Source organism: Corapipo altera, unplaced genomic scaffold, assembly GCF_003945725.1.
Source record: "Corapipo altera isolate COAL_440 unplaced genomic scaffold, ASM394572v1 66, whole genome shotgun sequence".
Classification (NCBI taxonomy): domain Eukaryota; kingdom Metazoa; phylum Chordata; class Aves; order Passeriformes; family Pipridae; genus Corapipo; species Corapipo altera.
In genome coordinates, this window is record NW_020884924.1 from 3,523,877 (window position 1) to 3,541,927 (window position 18,051).

Below are 18,051 nucleotides of genomic sequence, written 5' to 3' on the forward strand. Positions count from 1 at the left end.
TCCTGAGTTGAAAGCATTAAGCTCCACTAGGTTCATGCTGTACCCCCTCTTGCTGATTCTTCTCAGAGGCAGGCACAATTAACCCAGCTTTAACCTCTCTCCTTAGAGAGTCCAACCTCCACACTGCACCACATTGTAGATTCGTGCCCTCTCTCCAGTAGGCAGCTCATCGATGTCTGACACAGCACTGCCTGAGTGAGAAGACATGCTTAGTTGTCATTTGTTACTGTTTCCTGCACACCATTCATTTTTTTCCTCATTTGTCATGTCAGTTAACAGTCTGCAGAGTTTCTTTCATTAGTAATATTTCTTCTCCTTTGTGTAATCTCCAGCACTGGGCTAAGAAGAACGAAAGAAGAAAATCCGTTCCATTGAGCAATGTAACAGTGGCTCCCCTCTCCACACTTTGGAGCACAGACTGATCCAGGTTCTTCTCCTAAGTTAAGGCAGAAAGTGAGAAAAGCAGATTTGCCACTAGGACTGTGCTGGTTCTAAGCCAAACATCTCAGTGCCACAGTGTACAATGATACTCAAAATTTACTGAAACAAAGACTATGAGAAGCAGTCACTAAGCAGTGACTTCAAAACAGTTATTACCACCATAGCAGCTTTGATGCATTGCAGATGGGATATGTGTCTAATCTCTTCATTTCACCTAGAAACAATTGTTTAGATATTCAGTTGTTCTGTTAAAAACTCATAGGCACTACATTTATTAGCTGATTACATTATAATTTTTAGCTCGAAGATGTAGACCTATTTTTCTTTAATCAATAGCAAGAAATGAAGCAGAACTCAGAAAATGCACTAGGAAAATGTTCTGTACTGAAGATAAGTGCTCCTGCAAGGTAGTGTTAATTAATGCTCCTCTCTTTTTTGACCAAGGAGATTGGTAGCTTAAGATGACCCTCTCTAGTTCACATACTTCTTTGAACATGTGTTTCACTTACCCTTTTTATCACCATGAGGATATAGAAAAGGGAGAAAAATTATAACAATCCATTCACTGAGCACCATCTTAAACTACGACAACTCTGTGCTAAGTAGATGTAAGTTAAAGCCCTAAGATATTATCATTTGCAAGCTCTAAACTCCAGGTATTTTGTGTGAAAGAAATTAATGAAAAACCTAACATCTTATGATAACCTGTATGTGTCCTGGCTTCTTTTTTGTTCACATTGCTGTACTGACTTATTTTCTAAGGATTTATTATTGCTTTTCAAGTAAGTTCATGAAGTAGGTTTAAAAAAAAAGGCAGGTTGACACATTTTTTTTTCTATTTTACTTTTTTTTTTCCTAGAGGACTGTACGTCATGAGAAGCTGTTTTTATTTTTTTTATTGTTTATTTATTTATTCTTCTCTGATATATTTCTTTTAATTTGTGTTAATATTCAAACAAAGATTTCATTCAAAACTTGGAAAAAGAATGAAGAAGGGGTTTAAGAATGTCCTTTCAAAGAGTCCGTCTTTTAGCATGAATCTGCAGCAAAAAATATTTAAATGTTTCAATAAAATGTATTTTTTACTTCTGAAAATATCTTTCTCCCAGAATCTCTACAGTTTTTTCCAATTATATTCCAAGGTAATGTTCAGCTTTCAGGATCTGATTTCACATTTTTATGGACATGTTTCTGATAACAGATTCCTGAAGAGAAGCACTGACATTTCACATCAGCGTTGAAATTAGAGGATTTGCTCTTGTGGTTTATGATAAACCTAGCAACAAAACATTTAACTCCATCTAAATCTCTAGAGTGTTGTAGTCTCCTCAGAGACAGAACCATAACCCAAGAGATTCCCTTTTTACAGGAAAAGATAATAAAAAACAGACAAAAAAATCATAATTCTACTTTGACAGGTAATATCACCCTGTCATGATCTTAGGAAGAAGCCTTGAAAATCTGTTTACCCGTGAAGTCACTGTTTTATCTTCTCTGAAAGGGGATTGTCTTCCTGATTTATCTACTAACCTAATGTTCATTAATGACTTAACGGTCAGCAACCAGATAATTCTCATTTCATAAAAAATGCTGAAATGAATATGGGAGGGGAGACATCCTGAGAAAAGTGCATTCTCAAGTACAAAATAATTTGCTGGTGCTGGAGAATAAAATGTGGTCTTACCTACAGAGTTGGCCATAGGTTCACTTTCAAAAAGCCCAATATGGTGAGAGACTTAATCTGTTTCTTGGGATTTACTTCTTTTGATTTTACCAGCTCTACACTTAAGTGTTTGTAACTATGCAAAATTTGCTGTTGCAACCATGAAATAGCAATGTTTTTACCTTAAATTTGACTCATCTTCAACCCATTCCATTTCTATCCCATTTAGAGCATGGATTCTGGACCCAGGAACTGCTTCTTAATCTCTTCTTTGTTCACAGAATCTTATTGAAAGAAATCAATGAAAGGGAATGGTGGGTGACTGTCATTAAGTCACTTCATGCTAGAAAGGTTTCTATGGCCTCCTGTCCCATATCTGTGCTACTGCTCCTTGGAAATGTATTCACTTCCTTAGAATTCCTTTCTTCAAAAAAGTTGATTGTATTTATTTATTTGTTATATTATTGATGTGTAGTCAGAATATTAGCTGACAGTATCTATCTATGCAGGAATACAAGAACCAGTACAAATCTAGAATAACCGTACATGCTTAGTCATTTCCTGATGTATTTCTCATTTATTCATAATTCTAATGGAGCTTCATCTCAAACTTCAGTATGGAATGGATCAAATTCTGAACCTGATATCTATAATAGTTTGGAAAAATATGCTTTGAAACCCAACCCACATACAACTCCATTGCTCACTTTGGACCTGAAAATTTATACCAGCTACAAAAAGTCTAATTTTTAGATACTATTAGCCAATGATTTATGAGACACAGAACCAGTAGTATCATTAAGAGTTGTAAAAAAGAAGGGAAAATGACATTCTCTTTTCTAATTCTGATTTAGGCATTAATAAAGTGGGTGATATCTCTGTTTCCCTCACTGGCTACTATATTTCTAGTTCAACTCTTTATGATTTAGCTACATGAGGATAATGTACTTTTCTTTATTCGAGCTGCTATAATATTAGAAACACAGTTGGAAATATTCTTACATAAATATGCATATAGTCCCTTCCTTGCATATTAGAATAACATCCATGAAAATGGTAGAAAGCTTCTACTGTTCTGTTAACTGGAGCCAGAATTTGTATTAAAAATTATTTAAAACATATTTGACTGACAAGTAATACATTCTAAATGACTGCTGATATTTTTGACAGACATACCTAATTACCGTTAATTAGTTCAGAATTAATTATAAAATTACATGTTTACATTGATTAGTATGCATCAAAGTGTAAATGGTCATTCTGAGGACACAATTTATAGTTCCACAAATAGGAAAACACACAGACAAATCTGGTATTGCATAAGAAAAGTCTCTGAACAGAAGTGTTTCTGCATCTAATGATACACTCCACATGGCTTGATGAAATAGGGCAGTATTTGCAACAAACTAGAAGCAACTAAAACAGCAGTAGTTGGAGTTCTTCTGCTATAAGACTGAGCGGTTTTGTCAGCTTTTCATGAATTAGCCATCATAATTAATATTTCTATATTTTCTTTGAGAAATGAGTAACAAATTTCCATAAAATTATTTTGTAAAAAAATCTCAGTTTATCTTGGTAGTTTTTCCTTCTTTTTTTTTTCCTTCCCCTAGAAAAAAATACAAAGCTTCCCTTTAAGCAAGAGAAAGATTTCAGTGAGGATAAAATAATGAATATCTGTGTGCAGCTGCATATACTCAGATAAATTAAAAATATGCATGAGGCAGTATATTCAGCTACACTGAACAGCTAGAATACATGAGGAAAAAAAAAAATCCCATATGCTCCCACATTCTTTTCTTTGTGTTAACACAAGAGGTTATACCAATGATCGAGCTAAAACCCAGCATGCTTCCTGTCTGTGATCTTCATGTCCCATTTCAAGTTACAGAACTGTGTGATGCACCCACAGCACTGTGAGAATTGTTCAAGGCTCAGTTGCCTTTTAGTATTGCTGGAATTGCAGTAAAGGGTTGAGGAAAAGGCCATGGCTGCATAAAAAAGAGCAAATAAATGTCGTTCAATTACAAGCAACTATGTACTATATTTTGCATCTTTACTCCTCAAAGCATATTCTGGTGCTCATGTGAAGCCTCCAAATGAACATAGACTAATATTCATGCAGCACCTTCTTGAATCCAGTAAAACGTACCCAGAAGGTTGTTTTTACCCTGCATTCAAAACATTAGAAATGTATCTATTAGAAAATTTATCTTTTGACTTAGTTAAAAGATTTTGAAATTGATGAAAATGATACTGCATTATGAAAATGCAGCACAGAATGCTATTTGACATATCAGTGACATGCAATGTCTTTCAAAAGGTAAAGTCTGACAGAGCTCTTCTACTAACAGTTGTGAGTTTGATCAATTCAAAACAAAATGCTATTTTTCCTATAGGGGTATGGCTTTTGGGTTCTCTTAGTTGCTCAGTAAAAATTGAAACCTTCCCATAGAATGAAATGGTTTAAAAGAAAGAACTGGTAGAAATAAATCCATTCCCTGCAAGTTTCTTGCCTGAAGGCAGAGATTCTTGGACAAAATCCCCTACCTTTTTTATTCTAACTAGTGAATTTAATGTTCTAACATAGTTTCGAGTTTACACTGGATTGAAGGTGATGCTTATTAGCAAAAGCACGTGTGATTACACAGTTTTATAGTTTTACAGAAGCTTTATTCAAACATCACCTAATTGGTGTCTCTAACCTTAAAATATTCTGTTGTCTGGAGCACTCTATAGAGTCCTATTGGTTGCATTACAGCTACACTACAGGTGTATATGACCTGGGTTTTCCTATAATCAAAAGAATTATAAAGGAGTAACATACTGACTCTTTTCAACTAGGCACATCTGACTGTTATTAGTTAAAGTAAAAATCTTGCTTCCTAGGCAGATACTATACATTAAAAACAAACAAACACACGCAAAGCATACCCCACCAAGACAAAAAACAAACAAACATAAAACCCAACCAAAAGAGTAAAATATCTTTTCTAATTCTTATGTATGTTCTATGGGGGGGATTTTCTCAGCTACATGCAGATTATGTGGTTGAATGAATAGTGTCTAATCATAATTGATACTTAACAGCTTACTTTGCCATGAGTTAATGCCCAAATTCATCACATATCTAAACCATGTTATTGACAGAGTAAAGGGGGAGACAACAGATCTTTACCTCACCTCCTTATGAGATACTCAGGAAGCACAGCGTAGGCATATCCTGGGACTTCATGTTTTTTAAACTGCATTTAAATGCATTTGAAATTATTAGTATAATGTGAGCCAGACCAGCCATTGATAGAGAGGATGAAAAGAAAATTTGAAGTTCTACATACCTAAAAGCATATGTAGGATAACACACCATATTTGTTTACACCAGTTCTTCTTTCAAGGTTTCATTTGAGATGCAAGGTTAGCCTGGAACAAATACGTATACATGAATAAAACTGTACCTTTAATTCAAATTAAAATATGTTCTTTCTGCATTTCAACCACTGCAGAGCCAGCCAGAAAATGAAAGTGATTGGAAAAAGACTTGAAACAAAAATGAAGTTGACTAGCCTATTTTCATGGAACATGGTGTCTTTTTACCTTTCTGCATTACCAGTCAAAACTGATTTCATTAGTGAATCATTTTCTAAAATCTAAAGTAGTATTATAGAATAGTTTATTCTATGTGCATGTAAAGCTTGCAACATCTTCCAAAAAAAAGGAACAATCAATCATGTAAGATTACCTTCTCCTCAGAGTACTTTTATTTCTCAATCTGTTTGTTTCTATACATCATTTTATTTTTTATGTATATATTTCATTCTCTTGCTGTAAACATTGCCCCACAGTTGGATACACAAAATTAAATCATTTAATGGATTTGTGGTTCAGTTGATTGAGGTCCCTGGGTCTCTGCACTCCTGGTAACCATCTTATTTGGTCTGTTACTGTCATTCACTGTCATTTCCACTTGGCTGGTGCCTGTGACAGGTCAGATTACGGGATGTGATCAAAATATGATATCAAAGAGAGGACTGTGATTCTGATACTTATGGGTAGTGTACCTCTTGCTAAAGATATCTGAGGAAATCTTGCTAAATGCAGTTTCCTCAGGGTGTTTGGGGAGTCAGTGAAAGAATTGATGCTAAATAGAAGGACCATCTGTATACATTTACTGATATGCCGATGCTTTCTGAAATACGGTTCCTTTACACAAGTATTGTTAAAGGCAGGAGTTACTTTACTGATGCAGTATTCTTTTAAAATAAGTAGTATTTTAAAACAAGTTGAGTAACTTTTCATCTATCTTTTGTACATTTACTTTTGTGTGTTCTGTTCTGTTTATCTAAACAATTTCAGGTTTTGGAGTGTTAGATTAGTTGTGCGGTCTTTCTCTACTTTCCCTACCAGAACTTCTCCATTTTCTTACACAAGAGCTGCAAAATTTAGAGAATATGCCAGGGTTTGGGATTTTTTTTTTTTTTTTCCATAACAGCTTAGTAAAATAGCTCAAAATATTTAATGTGTGTGCTATTAAAGAACTTGACAGATTGTGGAAGAAGTTGGAACAAATCAGTGTTAGTAACTCTGATTTAGAGAGAGATACTGCAGCATCTTCAGCAACTGCAGTCAGTACATTACTGTGACTCTAAGCAGCTTTTATAAAAGGAAAATAAAAATATGTTGGTGTTGTAATAATAAAAGAAAAGTCTAGTTCTGAATAAAACTAGAATTGCAAATAAAAATGGTGACATCTCAAGGGATCAGTACTAATCTGAATTTTTTTTTCTTTAGTAAAACTTATGAAAAAAAGAGTATATGTATTTCTGTAAAAAATATCTCTGAGTTGCTGTGGGATTTTGTAGTTCATTTTATCCAAAGTGTAAAGCCAAATGTATTGGAAATGCGGCATAAAATATAAATGTGAAATTCACATTTCACATAAAATATGAAATGAGATGAAGTTAACCAATCTGTCTTTGCTGTCAGAGTAAAGATAATAAATAATCTAGCTTGTCACTACTATAAGGGAAGTAATGTAGATCACATAGCATTAAAAATGGTTAAAATCATAACATATATGTAGTAGGACATCTTCTACAAATGAACAAACCTGACTCCTAGAAGTTCTATCTTCTCCATTCCAAGTAGTTTTTTGGGTTGTTGTTGGGGTTTTTTTGGGTTTTTTTTGGTTTTGGGGTTTTTTTGTAATCTAGAACTGCTTCATATGTTATAAGAAAGAATTTTTCTATCTGCAGTTTTGTAAGGAAGAGCATGACTGTACATTCCTTTTTCAAGAACTTAAGAGTGCATACTTCTGACCACAGAAGTTGTAACTTGTACTGTTTTCACATCAAGAAGGAATGTGGTTAAAATAAAATGGGTTTTCTTTTACATTCACATGTGGTTAATATGGTTTCTAAAACTATTTCTGTGCTCTCCTTGTTCAATTATAATGTATACAATATCAAAATATCATTCCATTAAATAGTTAAATTTCTTCTGCTAAAGAATTTTTTTGGAAAGTCTAAAATGCACTGCAGAGGACATACAGAGATGTATTTTCCATTATAAACAACAAGTTTTTTCTGAGAAATGTTTCAGGGAAACTTCAGCTTATTTGATTTCAAAACTCTAAATGCTCCAGAAAAATGGGTACCTCATGGCACTGGAGCCTAAGTCTATCAAAAAGCCTCATCTCTGATGCAGGTTTCTGCTATCTGATGGTTTGAGCTCAGAAAAGTAAAGAGTGAGCCATGAAACTAAAAGAAATTGATGTAGCTGATGAATTATATATGAATACTAAAATACTGTGAAGAAAAATATTCTAAAGACATTTGTAAAGACTAATTTGAAAAGAACAATAATAAAAGTTGGGGTTTTTTACTTGTATAGACTCAATATGAAGTTTCTAAATATTTCTTATACACAATGTTTCTCCTCTTGTGCCCATTACTCTACATGTCTTTTTCTAGACATAGAAGTCCAGAATTTTCTTTCTATTTTGCTCATGTCTACCCTAGCCTCATGGAATCATACTGAGCTCTGGAGAATATGAATGTCTTAGCAGATCCTTCTGCCTTAGAAAAGAGATACCAATGAATATCTCTGAAACTCTATTAATATGATTTCTTTCATCTGTGACCTGGCAGTGTGAAGAGAATGTAAAGGAGTGGAGCTGGTTCCATTGACAAACTTCTATACATTATTGAATTCTCCTCGCACATAGAGTCAAAATTTAGAATGGGTAACTGATAGACCCTGATGGAAAACCTATGACACATGAAATTCTCTAAGGTATGTATTGGAAACCTTCAACTTTCCTGTACTTTTACCACAGAAGGCCCACCACAATCTCTTTGCTCCCCTTGGAACTGGAGGGCTTAGGGAAAGGGGGTATCGTGCCTTTACATGCTGTCTTCATCTCTCACAAACCTTTCTACAGCTAGCAATAGAAACACAATAGTGTATTGGAAGATTCTGGAGGAAGGCAGGAGGGAGAAGGTTTCTTCACACACCAAATGGAGATCATTCTTTTAGGTGTCAGGTATGAATTAATGAATTTTTCAAAGTAAAAAGATTTGGGTAGATGATGCTGTTATTTTCTCATGTCACCTGACTACATAAAGCTTTTCACCTGCATTTCATGTAATATAATATGATGAGTTTCAGCAGAAATTCAAATTATAATCATATTAACTCCCTTGTGGTATGGTACATCATGTAAGTCTGAAAACATGTGTTGGCATTAATAAACAGCAAATTGATACCTGCAAGAAGACAGTAATTTCATTATTAGTAGGTTCTTTGCTAAGGGACAAAATCCACTTTCTGCTTTCTTACCTTGTATTAAAGATGTAACAGAATTGTATTTTTACAATTATTGTACCTAGAGAAAATTAATGTCTTCTCTGCTGAAAAATTAAAACCTTATATTTTTCCTCTTCTAAATCTTGCAGGAATATTTTATCAATGACTTCAAAGAGGGTAAAAGAATTATTATGATTAGACAGTTTATGCTACATGAATGCTCAGAACTGAAGAAAGATATAAGTTATTTATTCAGTTACTTTCTGTCTAACAGAATCAGGACTTTATATGCTGCATAATTTATAACTTAGTAGGAAAAAACATGTTAAAAGCTTGCTAAAATTATTATTCTCTCCCATAAATGAAAGTTTAAATTAAGAATGCCACTGCAAACCTTACTCTGTTCATCTAAGCATATACCTTCCAGACCCTCATCCAAAAGGACCCTTTTTTTTTTAAAATGAATGAGAATACTCTTTTAATTTTTTTTTTTCTGGAGTTTATGTCCCTGCTTAAGTGCTTTGATAGATCAGACCCTATAGAAGGATTTAGTAATTTTAGGATTAGCACTGTAAGTTTTAGGAGGTCTTACAATGACTCAGGTCATTTAAAAAAAATCTTCTGGATTCTGCTGTAAATTTTACTTGTTGAGGGGCAGATTTCCATTCTGGAAATGGAACGGCATCATCAGCCTGTGAAAGACACTGCATTAGATACATTGTAAGAATAAGTGCTTGCTCTTTCTCCCTTAATGACAGTTGAAAGAAGAGACGCTGGTGGGGAGAAGAGCTCTGCACCTGCCTGAACTAGGAAATAAACAGATCCCAATATTGGAACTTCACTGTGTTCATTGAGAAGCTCTTAAATCTGTCCTACAGCCTAACAAGCTAACACTCTCCCAAACCAGCACCACTCTGGAGTCAGTATGGCAAGGTGACTGTCCTTAGCAGATAATTTGCATTCAGCCATCTGTTTTCCATGTTAATGGCATGTGTGTATAGTGTCTTATGCCAATTGTCCTCAGTGCTAACAAATGGTCTCAGGAACATTTAATTTACTTCTATGGGTGTAGCTTCCAATCCTCATATATAACATGCCTGGATTTAGTTTAATGTTAAAAGGCAGAAAATCTTTTCCTAAATTTATTTACTAATTTACAGAAAGCTGCTTGTAAGTTTCTAGGACTGAGAAAGTATTGTTACAAATGCTAAATATCCCTCACACAGAGAAGTATAAACAGACCAAGGCAACTGTTCATTTGCTAATCAGCCACATTTGACATGTGGTGCTCTTTAGTTTTGTTTATGTATTGGCTATTTTCTACCATTTCCTATGAGTTTTCTGCAGACTGTAAAAGTAAAATGTGCAAACTGTAGAATTTAAAACATTTTATATTTTTCTTATTGGCCCACAAATGCAATGCAAGAACACCTCTGTAACAGAATCACAGAATCACAGAATTATAGAATGTCTTGGGTTGGAATGGAATGGACCTTAAAGTTCCAACTCTCCTGCTGTGGGCAGGGATATTTTGACAAGACCATATTACTCAGAGTTCTATCCAACATGGTCTTCAACACTTCCAGGGTTGGGAACATTCACAACTTCTCTGGGTAACCTGTTCCAGTGCCTCAACACACCCACAGTAAAGACTTTCTTCCTAAAATCTAATCTAAACCTACTCTCTTTCAGTTTGAAGCCATTCCCCAGTACTGTCACTGCATACTCTTGTAAATAGTTGCTTGCGAATAACCTGTGGTACCTCAAGTCTTTTATAAATTTTTATAGAACTTCATAGTAACAGATAGTTATTTAGTGAATAATAGAACCTTCCCATCATTTAGCCCTTGACTTGCTCTTACTAATTGTCCAGAGTCACTTTATTTGAGACCTACTGGTGTGAGGTGATACTTAGCTTTCTACTTTCTCACTATGAAGAGATCTGTACACCTAGGCACAGTTTACATGCATTTGGAGCTTCATAAGTAGACAGACATAGGTTTAACTTAAGTAAAAGTCATATTGTGTGATTTTCTTTCCATGGTAATAGATGGAAGAGAAAAATTATGTCAACATCTCTATCCACCATCTGCCAGTCTCCATTTATAAGCAGCTGACGTGAGAAGGCACAAAGATTGCACAGTGACGTAGTAATGATGTCTCCAGCTTCTTTTTTGGACAACACACTTAAACATTTCTGATAAACTTTTGTTTTCTCCTTCTCTCTCTGTTATAGTTTAGTATTCAGCTGCCTTCACTATCTTCCAGGCATATAACTTTACTGCAATGTCAGATTTTTACTTTTCTTTTGCTTCAGAATAAACAGTACCTTCCCTTCTTTGTAACATTTCCACTTTGAAAACTGTACTAAATTTGTAACGCTCTTTAAATTCATCAAGAGTAAGTTATCATATGAGAAAACAACTATTTTTGCAGTTCTTCCATTCAATTTTCTTTTGATTGTATAAGTAGTAGTCATTGTTCTTTGAGACTGTTCAGCATATCAGAGATAATAATATTTGCTTGAGTTTTTATACCCAATTAAGTTTTACTTTTTGGCAGTATTTCATAGAATCTCTGGTTCATTTCTCTTAATGTGGCAGCTGGCAGAACATGGGAAAATTCTATAGCCTTTTGTTCTGTCCCTCTAACAATTTTTATATCTAAGGAAAAGAATTCCCTTGGTTCTGCTTTTACACATTTTTCTTAGTAGATAATATCTTGTACAAAAACAGAATTGTTCTTGGACACTGATACTTGTCAATGTATGATCATTACTTTGGAAATGAAAATTATTACTGTATATAATACAATGGTCCGTACAAAAATGCAGTTTTCCTAGAAATATGTTTTTATTTATTTCAAACATGAAATATATTTCTAAAATTATCATTAAATGCATCATCAAATAGATCTTCCTGATACTGCATCTCAGAATTTCTTGAAGTATAAGAGGATCCCTTTGACAAGTCCACTTATATGTCTGTTACTGTATCACATCAGCAGAAATCTATCATGGAAATGAAAAGTTCACCTCTCATGTAACTTAATTTGGAAAAATGAATTGAAAGTGGGGACTCCTCCTTCTCTGAGGAGTCCAACAAGCATCAGTTCTTGCCCTCTCAGTTAACTAATTTCAACTTTTAGGTAGATAAGCAAAGTTTTCAAAATGTTACTGTGGCTATTATGTACATGATAGAGTAAATCAGAAATCTTAGAACAGGAAGTACATAAACACTAGTTTTATTCTAGAGATGGTAAAATACACACCTGTTGAAATCTTTAATGAGTGCCTCGATTCTGACAAAAATCTCAATTTATTCCTCCAGTTAAAAAATAAAAGCTAGCAAGGACAGGGAAAAGAATTCATCTAAAAGGAAGTAAGTAAAATATTAGGAAATTTAAAGAAAATCTGGGAAAGTGGGGTTGAGGTGGGATAAAATGTATTTTAGAACATCTAGAGATAACCATCAAAGTTAGCACTGTGACTTTGTAACTCAGAGGTTTTTCAGACAGACTTTCATAATACAAACATCACACACAGACTTTAATGTGCGCTGGAAAACTAATATGTCTCGCAGATTCATAATATAATAAAGGACTAGCCTATTGAATCATGTGTTATTTATTGTTCTCTGAGAAAGGAGCAGGGATTTTTTTGTATTACTTCCATAATGTGTTTTTCCAATAACCCTATAATGTTCTGTAGTGAGAATTTTTAACTTTGAAATTGCTCTAACTTTCCATTTGTACCAAAACTTCAGCAGAAGCTTGTCTTCCTTCTAGAGTATGCTCTAACTGTAGGTGAAAAGGCAATGAAAGCACATAACAGCTATGACAGGAATGCAGTCACGTGCAAGCCCTGATCATGTGTAGTCACCTGTGGATTAGAGATCCTGTTCATTTGATCACACTTATCCCTTACTCCTTCCATTATTTGAGATACTAATGAATAAGTAAGCCATGCTGCTGGCCTAAGGAGTAGAGAGAAGTAAAAGGAATGAAAGCATTCATTCCTCTCATTCCCTGTTTCCCTTTCCTCCCTTGCCAAAATACCCATAGACAGAGGTAAGTGTAAGTGACTAGACTTCTCCTGCTCATTTTTGTGGCCACTTATGCCCCTCACCAAGAAGTGAAGATATGACTTTGGGTTTGTAAATTTCTTTAGTATACTTTCAAAAGTATGGTACTCAGGAAGAGTTTAGGAATATAGTTAGGTCATGTAGAAAGAAAATTAGAGAGACGAAGGCACAACTTGAACTTAATCTTACCACTTCTGTGAAGGATAACAAAAAGTCCTTCTACAGATCCATCAATAGCAAAAGGAGTGACAAGAAAAACCTCCATTCTTTATTGGACATGGGTGGGAATATAGTTATCAAAGATGAGGAAAAGGCTGAGGTATTTAACACCTTCTTTACCTCGGTTTTCAACAGTAAGATAGGTTGCCCTGAGGACAGCTGGCTTCTGGAGTTTGTAGACAGAGATAAGAAGCTGAACAACCCCTCTGTAATCCATGACGAAACAGTGACCTGCTGAGACACTTGGGTCTCCACAAGTCTATGGGACCAGATGGGATCCACCCAAGGGTGATGAGGGAGCTGGCAGAAGAGCTCGCCAAGCCGCTCTGCATCATCTACCAACAGTCCTGGCTCACTGGGGAGGTCTCAGATGATTGGAAGGTGGCAAATATCACGCCCATCCACAAAAAGTACTGCAAGGAGGACCCAGGAAGCTACAGGCCTGTCAACCTGACCTCAGTGCCTGACAAGGTTATGGAGCAGATCATCCTAAGTGCAATGACACAGTAGCTACAGGATGGACAAGAGATCAGACCCAGTCAACATGGGTTTAGGAAGGGCAGGTCCTGTCTGACCAACCTGATCTCCTTTCATGATCAGGTGACCCGCCTGGTGGATGAGGGGAAGGCTGTGGATGTGGTCTACCTAGACTTCAGCAAAGCCTTTGACACTGCCTCCCACAGCACACTCCTGAAAAAACTGGCAGTCCACAGCTTGGACAGGGTTGAGAATGGACTGGATGGTCAGGCCCAGAGAGTGGTGGTGAATGGTGTTGCATCCAGTTGGCAGCCGGTCATTAGTGGTGTCCCCCAGGGATCAGTGTTGGGCCTAGTTCTGTTTAATATCTTTATTGATGATTTAGATGAGGGGATTGAGTATATCATTAGTAAATTTGCAGATGACACTAAGTTGGGGGGAGTGTTGATCAGCTGGAAGGCAGGAGGGCTCTGCAGGGGGACCTGGACAGACTGGAGAGTTGGGCTGATTCCAGCACAATGAAGTTCAACAAGACCAAGTGCAGGGTCCTACACTTTGGCCACAACAACCCCACACAGCGCTACAGGCTGGGGACAGAGTGGCTGGAGAGCAGTCAGACAGAGAGGGACCTGGGAATTTGGATTGACAGGAAGCTGAACATGAGCCAGCAGTGTACCCAGGTGGCCAAGAAGGCCAATGGTATCCTGGCCTGAATCAGGAACAGTGTGGCCAACAGGACCAGGGAAGTGATTCTTCCCCTGTACTCAGTGCTGGTGAGGCCACAGCTTGAGTGCTTTGTCCTGTTGTGGGTCCCTCAGTTCAGGAAGGATATTGAGGTACTGGAGCAGGTCCAGAGAAGAGCAACAAGGCTGGTGAAGGGACTCGAGTACAAGTCCTATGAGGAGAGGCTGAGGGAACTGGAGTTGTTTAGCCTGGAGAAGAGGAGACTTAAGGGAGACCTCATCTGTACAACTCCCTGAAAAGAAGGTTGTAGACAGGTGGGGGTTGGTCTCTTATCCCAGACAGCTATCAGTAAGACAAGAGGGTATGGTCTTAAGCTCTGCCAGGGGAGGTTTAGGTTGGATATTAGGAAGAAATTTTTTACAGAGAGGGTAATCCGGCATTGGAATGGGCTGCCCAGGGAAGCGGTGGATTCTCTGTCCCTGGAGGTTTTTAAAATGAGACTGGATGTGGCACTTAGTGCAGTGATCTAGTAACCATGGTGGTAGTGGATCAAGGGTTGGACTTGATTATCTCAGAGGTCCCTTCCAACCTGGTTGATTCTATGATTCTATGATTCTATGAAAAGCAGTTGTTCATATTTCATACACTCAGTATATCATAGAAATGTAACCTGCAAGGATCTTTTTAGTCCTTTCCTACTCAGAGACATGTAATGTCATTACATATTCAGAGTGTAAATCATCAATAAAAATCTGCATGTTTAAAAAATAGGTGACAGCATGAATTTTCTTCATTTTTTTTTCCTACCATTGCCACTGCAAAATAATTTCAGCACTTATATTCTGCAGCTCAGATATAGGGCCAGTGACATTTAGCAAAACATAGCAGATTCGATAGAATTTTGCAGATTTACCAGTATGTTGTAACTTTACAGTTAAAATCTGAACTATAAAAAAATATAAAAATTGTTACTATTTTCTAGTATTTTTCTTATTTCTTTTTCTGTAATTTTATTTCTGCTTCAGTATTACAACAGAAATACCACATTATGCAAAAAACAAACTTGAATCCTCTCAAATCCCTTGCAAAAACAATGCTAAATAATCAATTTATTTCTAACATTTAAGTGCCATCCTAAATTCTAGTTCAAGCACAACTGCTTTTTTCTACTGAAAAATACAGACTCAAATGTTCACAAAAGGACATAATTTATCTTAATGATGGCATACTTGATGCATTACTGTACAGCACATGGGGGGCAGCAGTCCCACTGCTACCTGATATATAACTTCAGAGTCACAAGGAATGCAGACCCTGAAAGCTAGAGAACGACAGATAACAGGACAGGAAATATTTCACAGGTCAGTGTCAATAAACTGACGCTATCATATGTCTGAAACATGGAACTCCAGGTAGAACCATAATAAAGAGCATATAAAGCTGTACTTTCATTACTGAGCACACAAAAGGGAAAACTAAAGCAATGTCAGCTAGATGTATTAAGTGAATAACTGTCTTTTAATTATATTTTTTTACTAAAAGTAGAGATGTTATGTAGGAAAAAAGAATGAAACTACAGCACATGGAGGGGGAAGAGAATAAGATACACCCAGCTGGCATAAAAGGACTTAAATGAAATTAAGTTGCCTGAACAGCAGGAAACACAATTTGTGCCAGAAATTTTCAGACTGATCTCATCTGTCTCTCGAACAAGGCTATCAATCATTGTCTCATCCCTGTCTTCAGCATGGTTTTTCTTACCTCCAACTGGCTTTACTTCAGCAGCGGAGTCATGTTAGCTGAAATACACTGGTTTTCTTTCCTCATCTTTTGTACTTCAGAATGTCAACTATTTTTGCCAATCCTGAAAAGGTATTATTCTGCCTATATAACTGAGCAATAAACAGATCACAGGTAGGACTGGACTCTATGATGGCCACAGACTTTGACTGACATCCATGAAATCTGGATTTTATTCTTACCTCTGCAGTGGACATTGAAAAATCCATTCTTCTGTGCTTAACTTTCCTCTATATGCAAGATCTCCACTTATACGCTGAAGCCTTCCTTATTGATCATGAATTTCTCTCTCACAATCTATATCTTTTGTATGTATTCATACATGTAATACTTATAAAAGTCAAAGGCTTAATCTTCCATGCCATGTATTTTAGATGTCTGTAATCCGGGAAGAGGCAAAGGATACTTCTTCAGAGAAAGAATCAAACATTTCATTACTGTGCATGCACATAAAATATGCAATTGCAGGAGTGTTCTCTGTTCAGGATTTTAAATTATTAAGACATAATACAGGAGTTAACATCAGGGAACACTGAAAGCTTTCTAATCTGTAAGGGAAAACAAACTAGGAGCTAAGGGTGGCAGAAAGGAAGGCAGAGCAGTGATCTCACTGACAAGGGCACAGCAGCAAAGTAGCCAGATGAGAGGAGTAGAGCAGTATCCAGGGTCAGCTATCTGGTTGGGGATTGCCAGGCAAATCCACAATGATGATGTAAATCTGAAGTCAAGTGGGGATGCTGCAGGTCAGTGTCCTAGTCCAGATCAGCAAGGTACATAGATGGCAAGCAGAGACATGGATGCAGTGTAACTTAAACAGGGACCAGAACTGAGTGGCTTAGGATAAACACAGCTCCTGAATAAAAGGGACCCAAGTTCCCCTTCCGGGCTCCTCTAACAGCCCTGTGTCAAATAGCATCAAGGCCAGGTAGCTGCTCTATTACAGATGACCTTGAGCCCTCACTACCAAGTCTCCAGGATGATGGCAGAATTCAGTCAGGGCTTGGGCACTTAGTGGGTTAATAATGTGGTTAAAACCTACTTGAATTTGTCTCTGGAATATGTGTCATTGCATAAGTATGTGATAAATTGTATTGAACTTGCATAGAAAGATTTAGATAAACATTACTCAAGTTACTACTAAAAAGAATGGCAGTTTGACTTCTCTGTTTCTCTTTGAAGTACTCTTATACCTGTTAAATTTTCATAGAATTCTTTGTGACAAAAGTGGCAAACACCAAAACCTTCAAGATATTTTTTCATCAGATACACTTTTCAGAAAAAGATCTATTGATTCATAACCAGTAATGACTCAAACCCAGAAGTCATTAGTAAATCAATTCAGGAAGATTACCTTTGACTTTAATAGTAATTCCACGCATGAGTGGTCTAAATGATCAGTCTGGTAAGATACTATGTTTGCTTACCATTTAGAAATTACTATATGACTATGAAATAGCTCCAAAAGCTTCCTGCTGCTATGTCTAATAATTTAGTGGCTCTGATTAGACCACATGAATTTCTGGATTCTAAATTGCTATGTGTTTTGCTATGACTTAGGCCTTTCAAAACTAATCCTCTTAAATTCAAAACATGGATGACATTGATACATCATTTTTCAACTTGGTAGATTTTCTTAAAACTGTGCTTCATCAGAGATCTGGGACAGCAGAACATTGATAACAGCAATGCTGCAAAAGAACACATATTGCCTTGCAGAAAGCACTTTCACTGTGCTTTGTTAGGTGATAACATTTGAGCTGAGGTAGGAATATTGTGAAATTGCCTGCTTTGTATGTATAGTAGCTACTTCCAAATGCAATTTTATCATCACTACATGATGTCGGTAACTCCTTTTGGAAAGTTGGAACTACCCACTAGATCTTT

General features: G+C 36.3%; 1 long non-coding RNA gene across 1 annotated transcript; it reads right to left on the minus strand.

Annotated features, from left to right (window-relative positions):
* Positions 1–1,441: 1,441 nt before the first annotated feature.
* On the minus strand, positions 1,442–16,546 carry LOC113953846. Its single transcript, XR_003530038.1, has 4 exons — positions 16,350–16,546; positions 9,550–9,597; positions 5,466–5,521; positions 1,442–3,710 (listed from the first exon to the last, which is right to left on the minus strand). It is a non-coding gene; the product is annotated as an uncharacterized LOC113953846 (long non-coding RNA).
* Between the last annotated feature and the right edge of the window lie 1,505 nt (positions 16,547–18,051).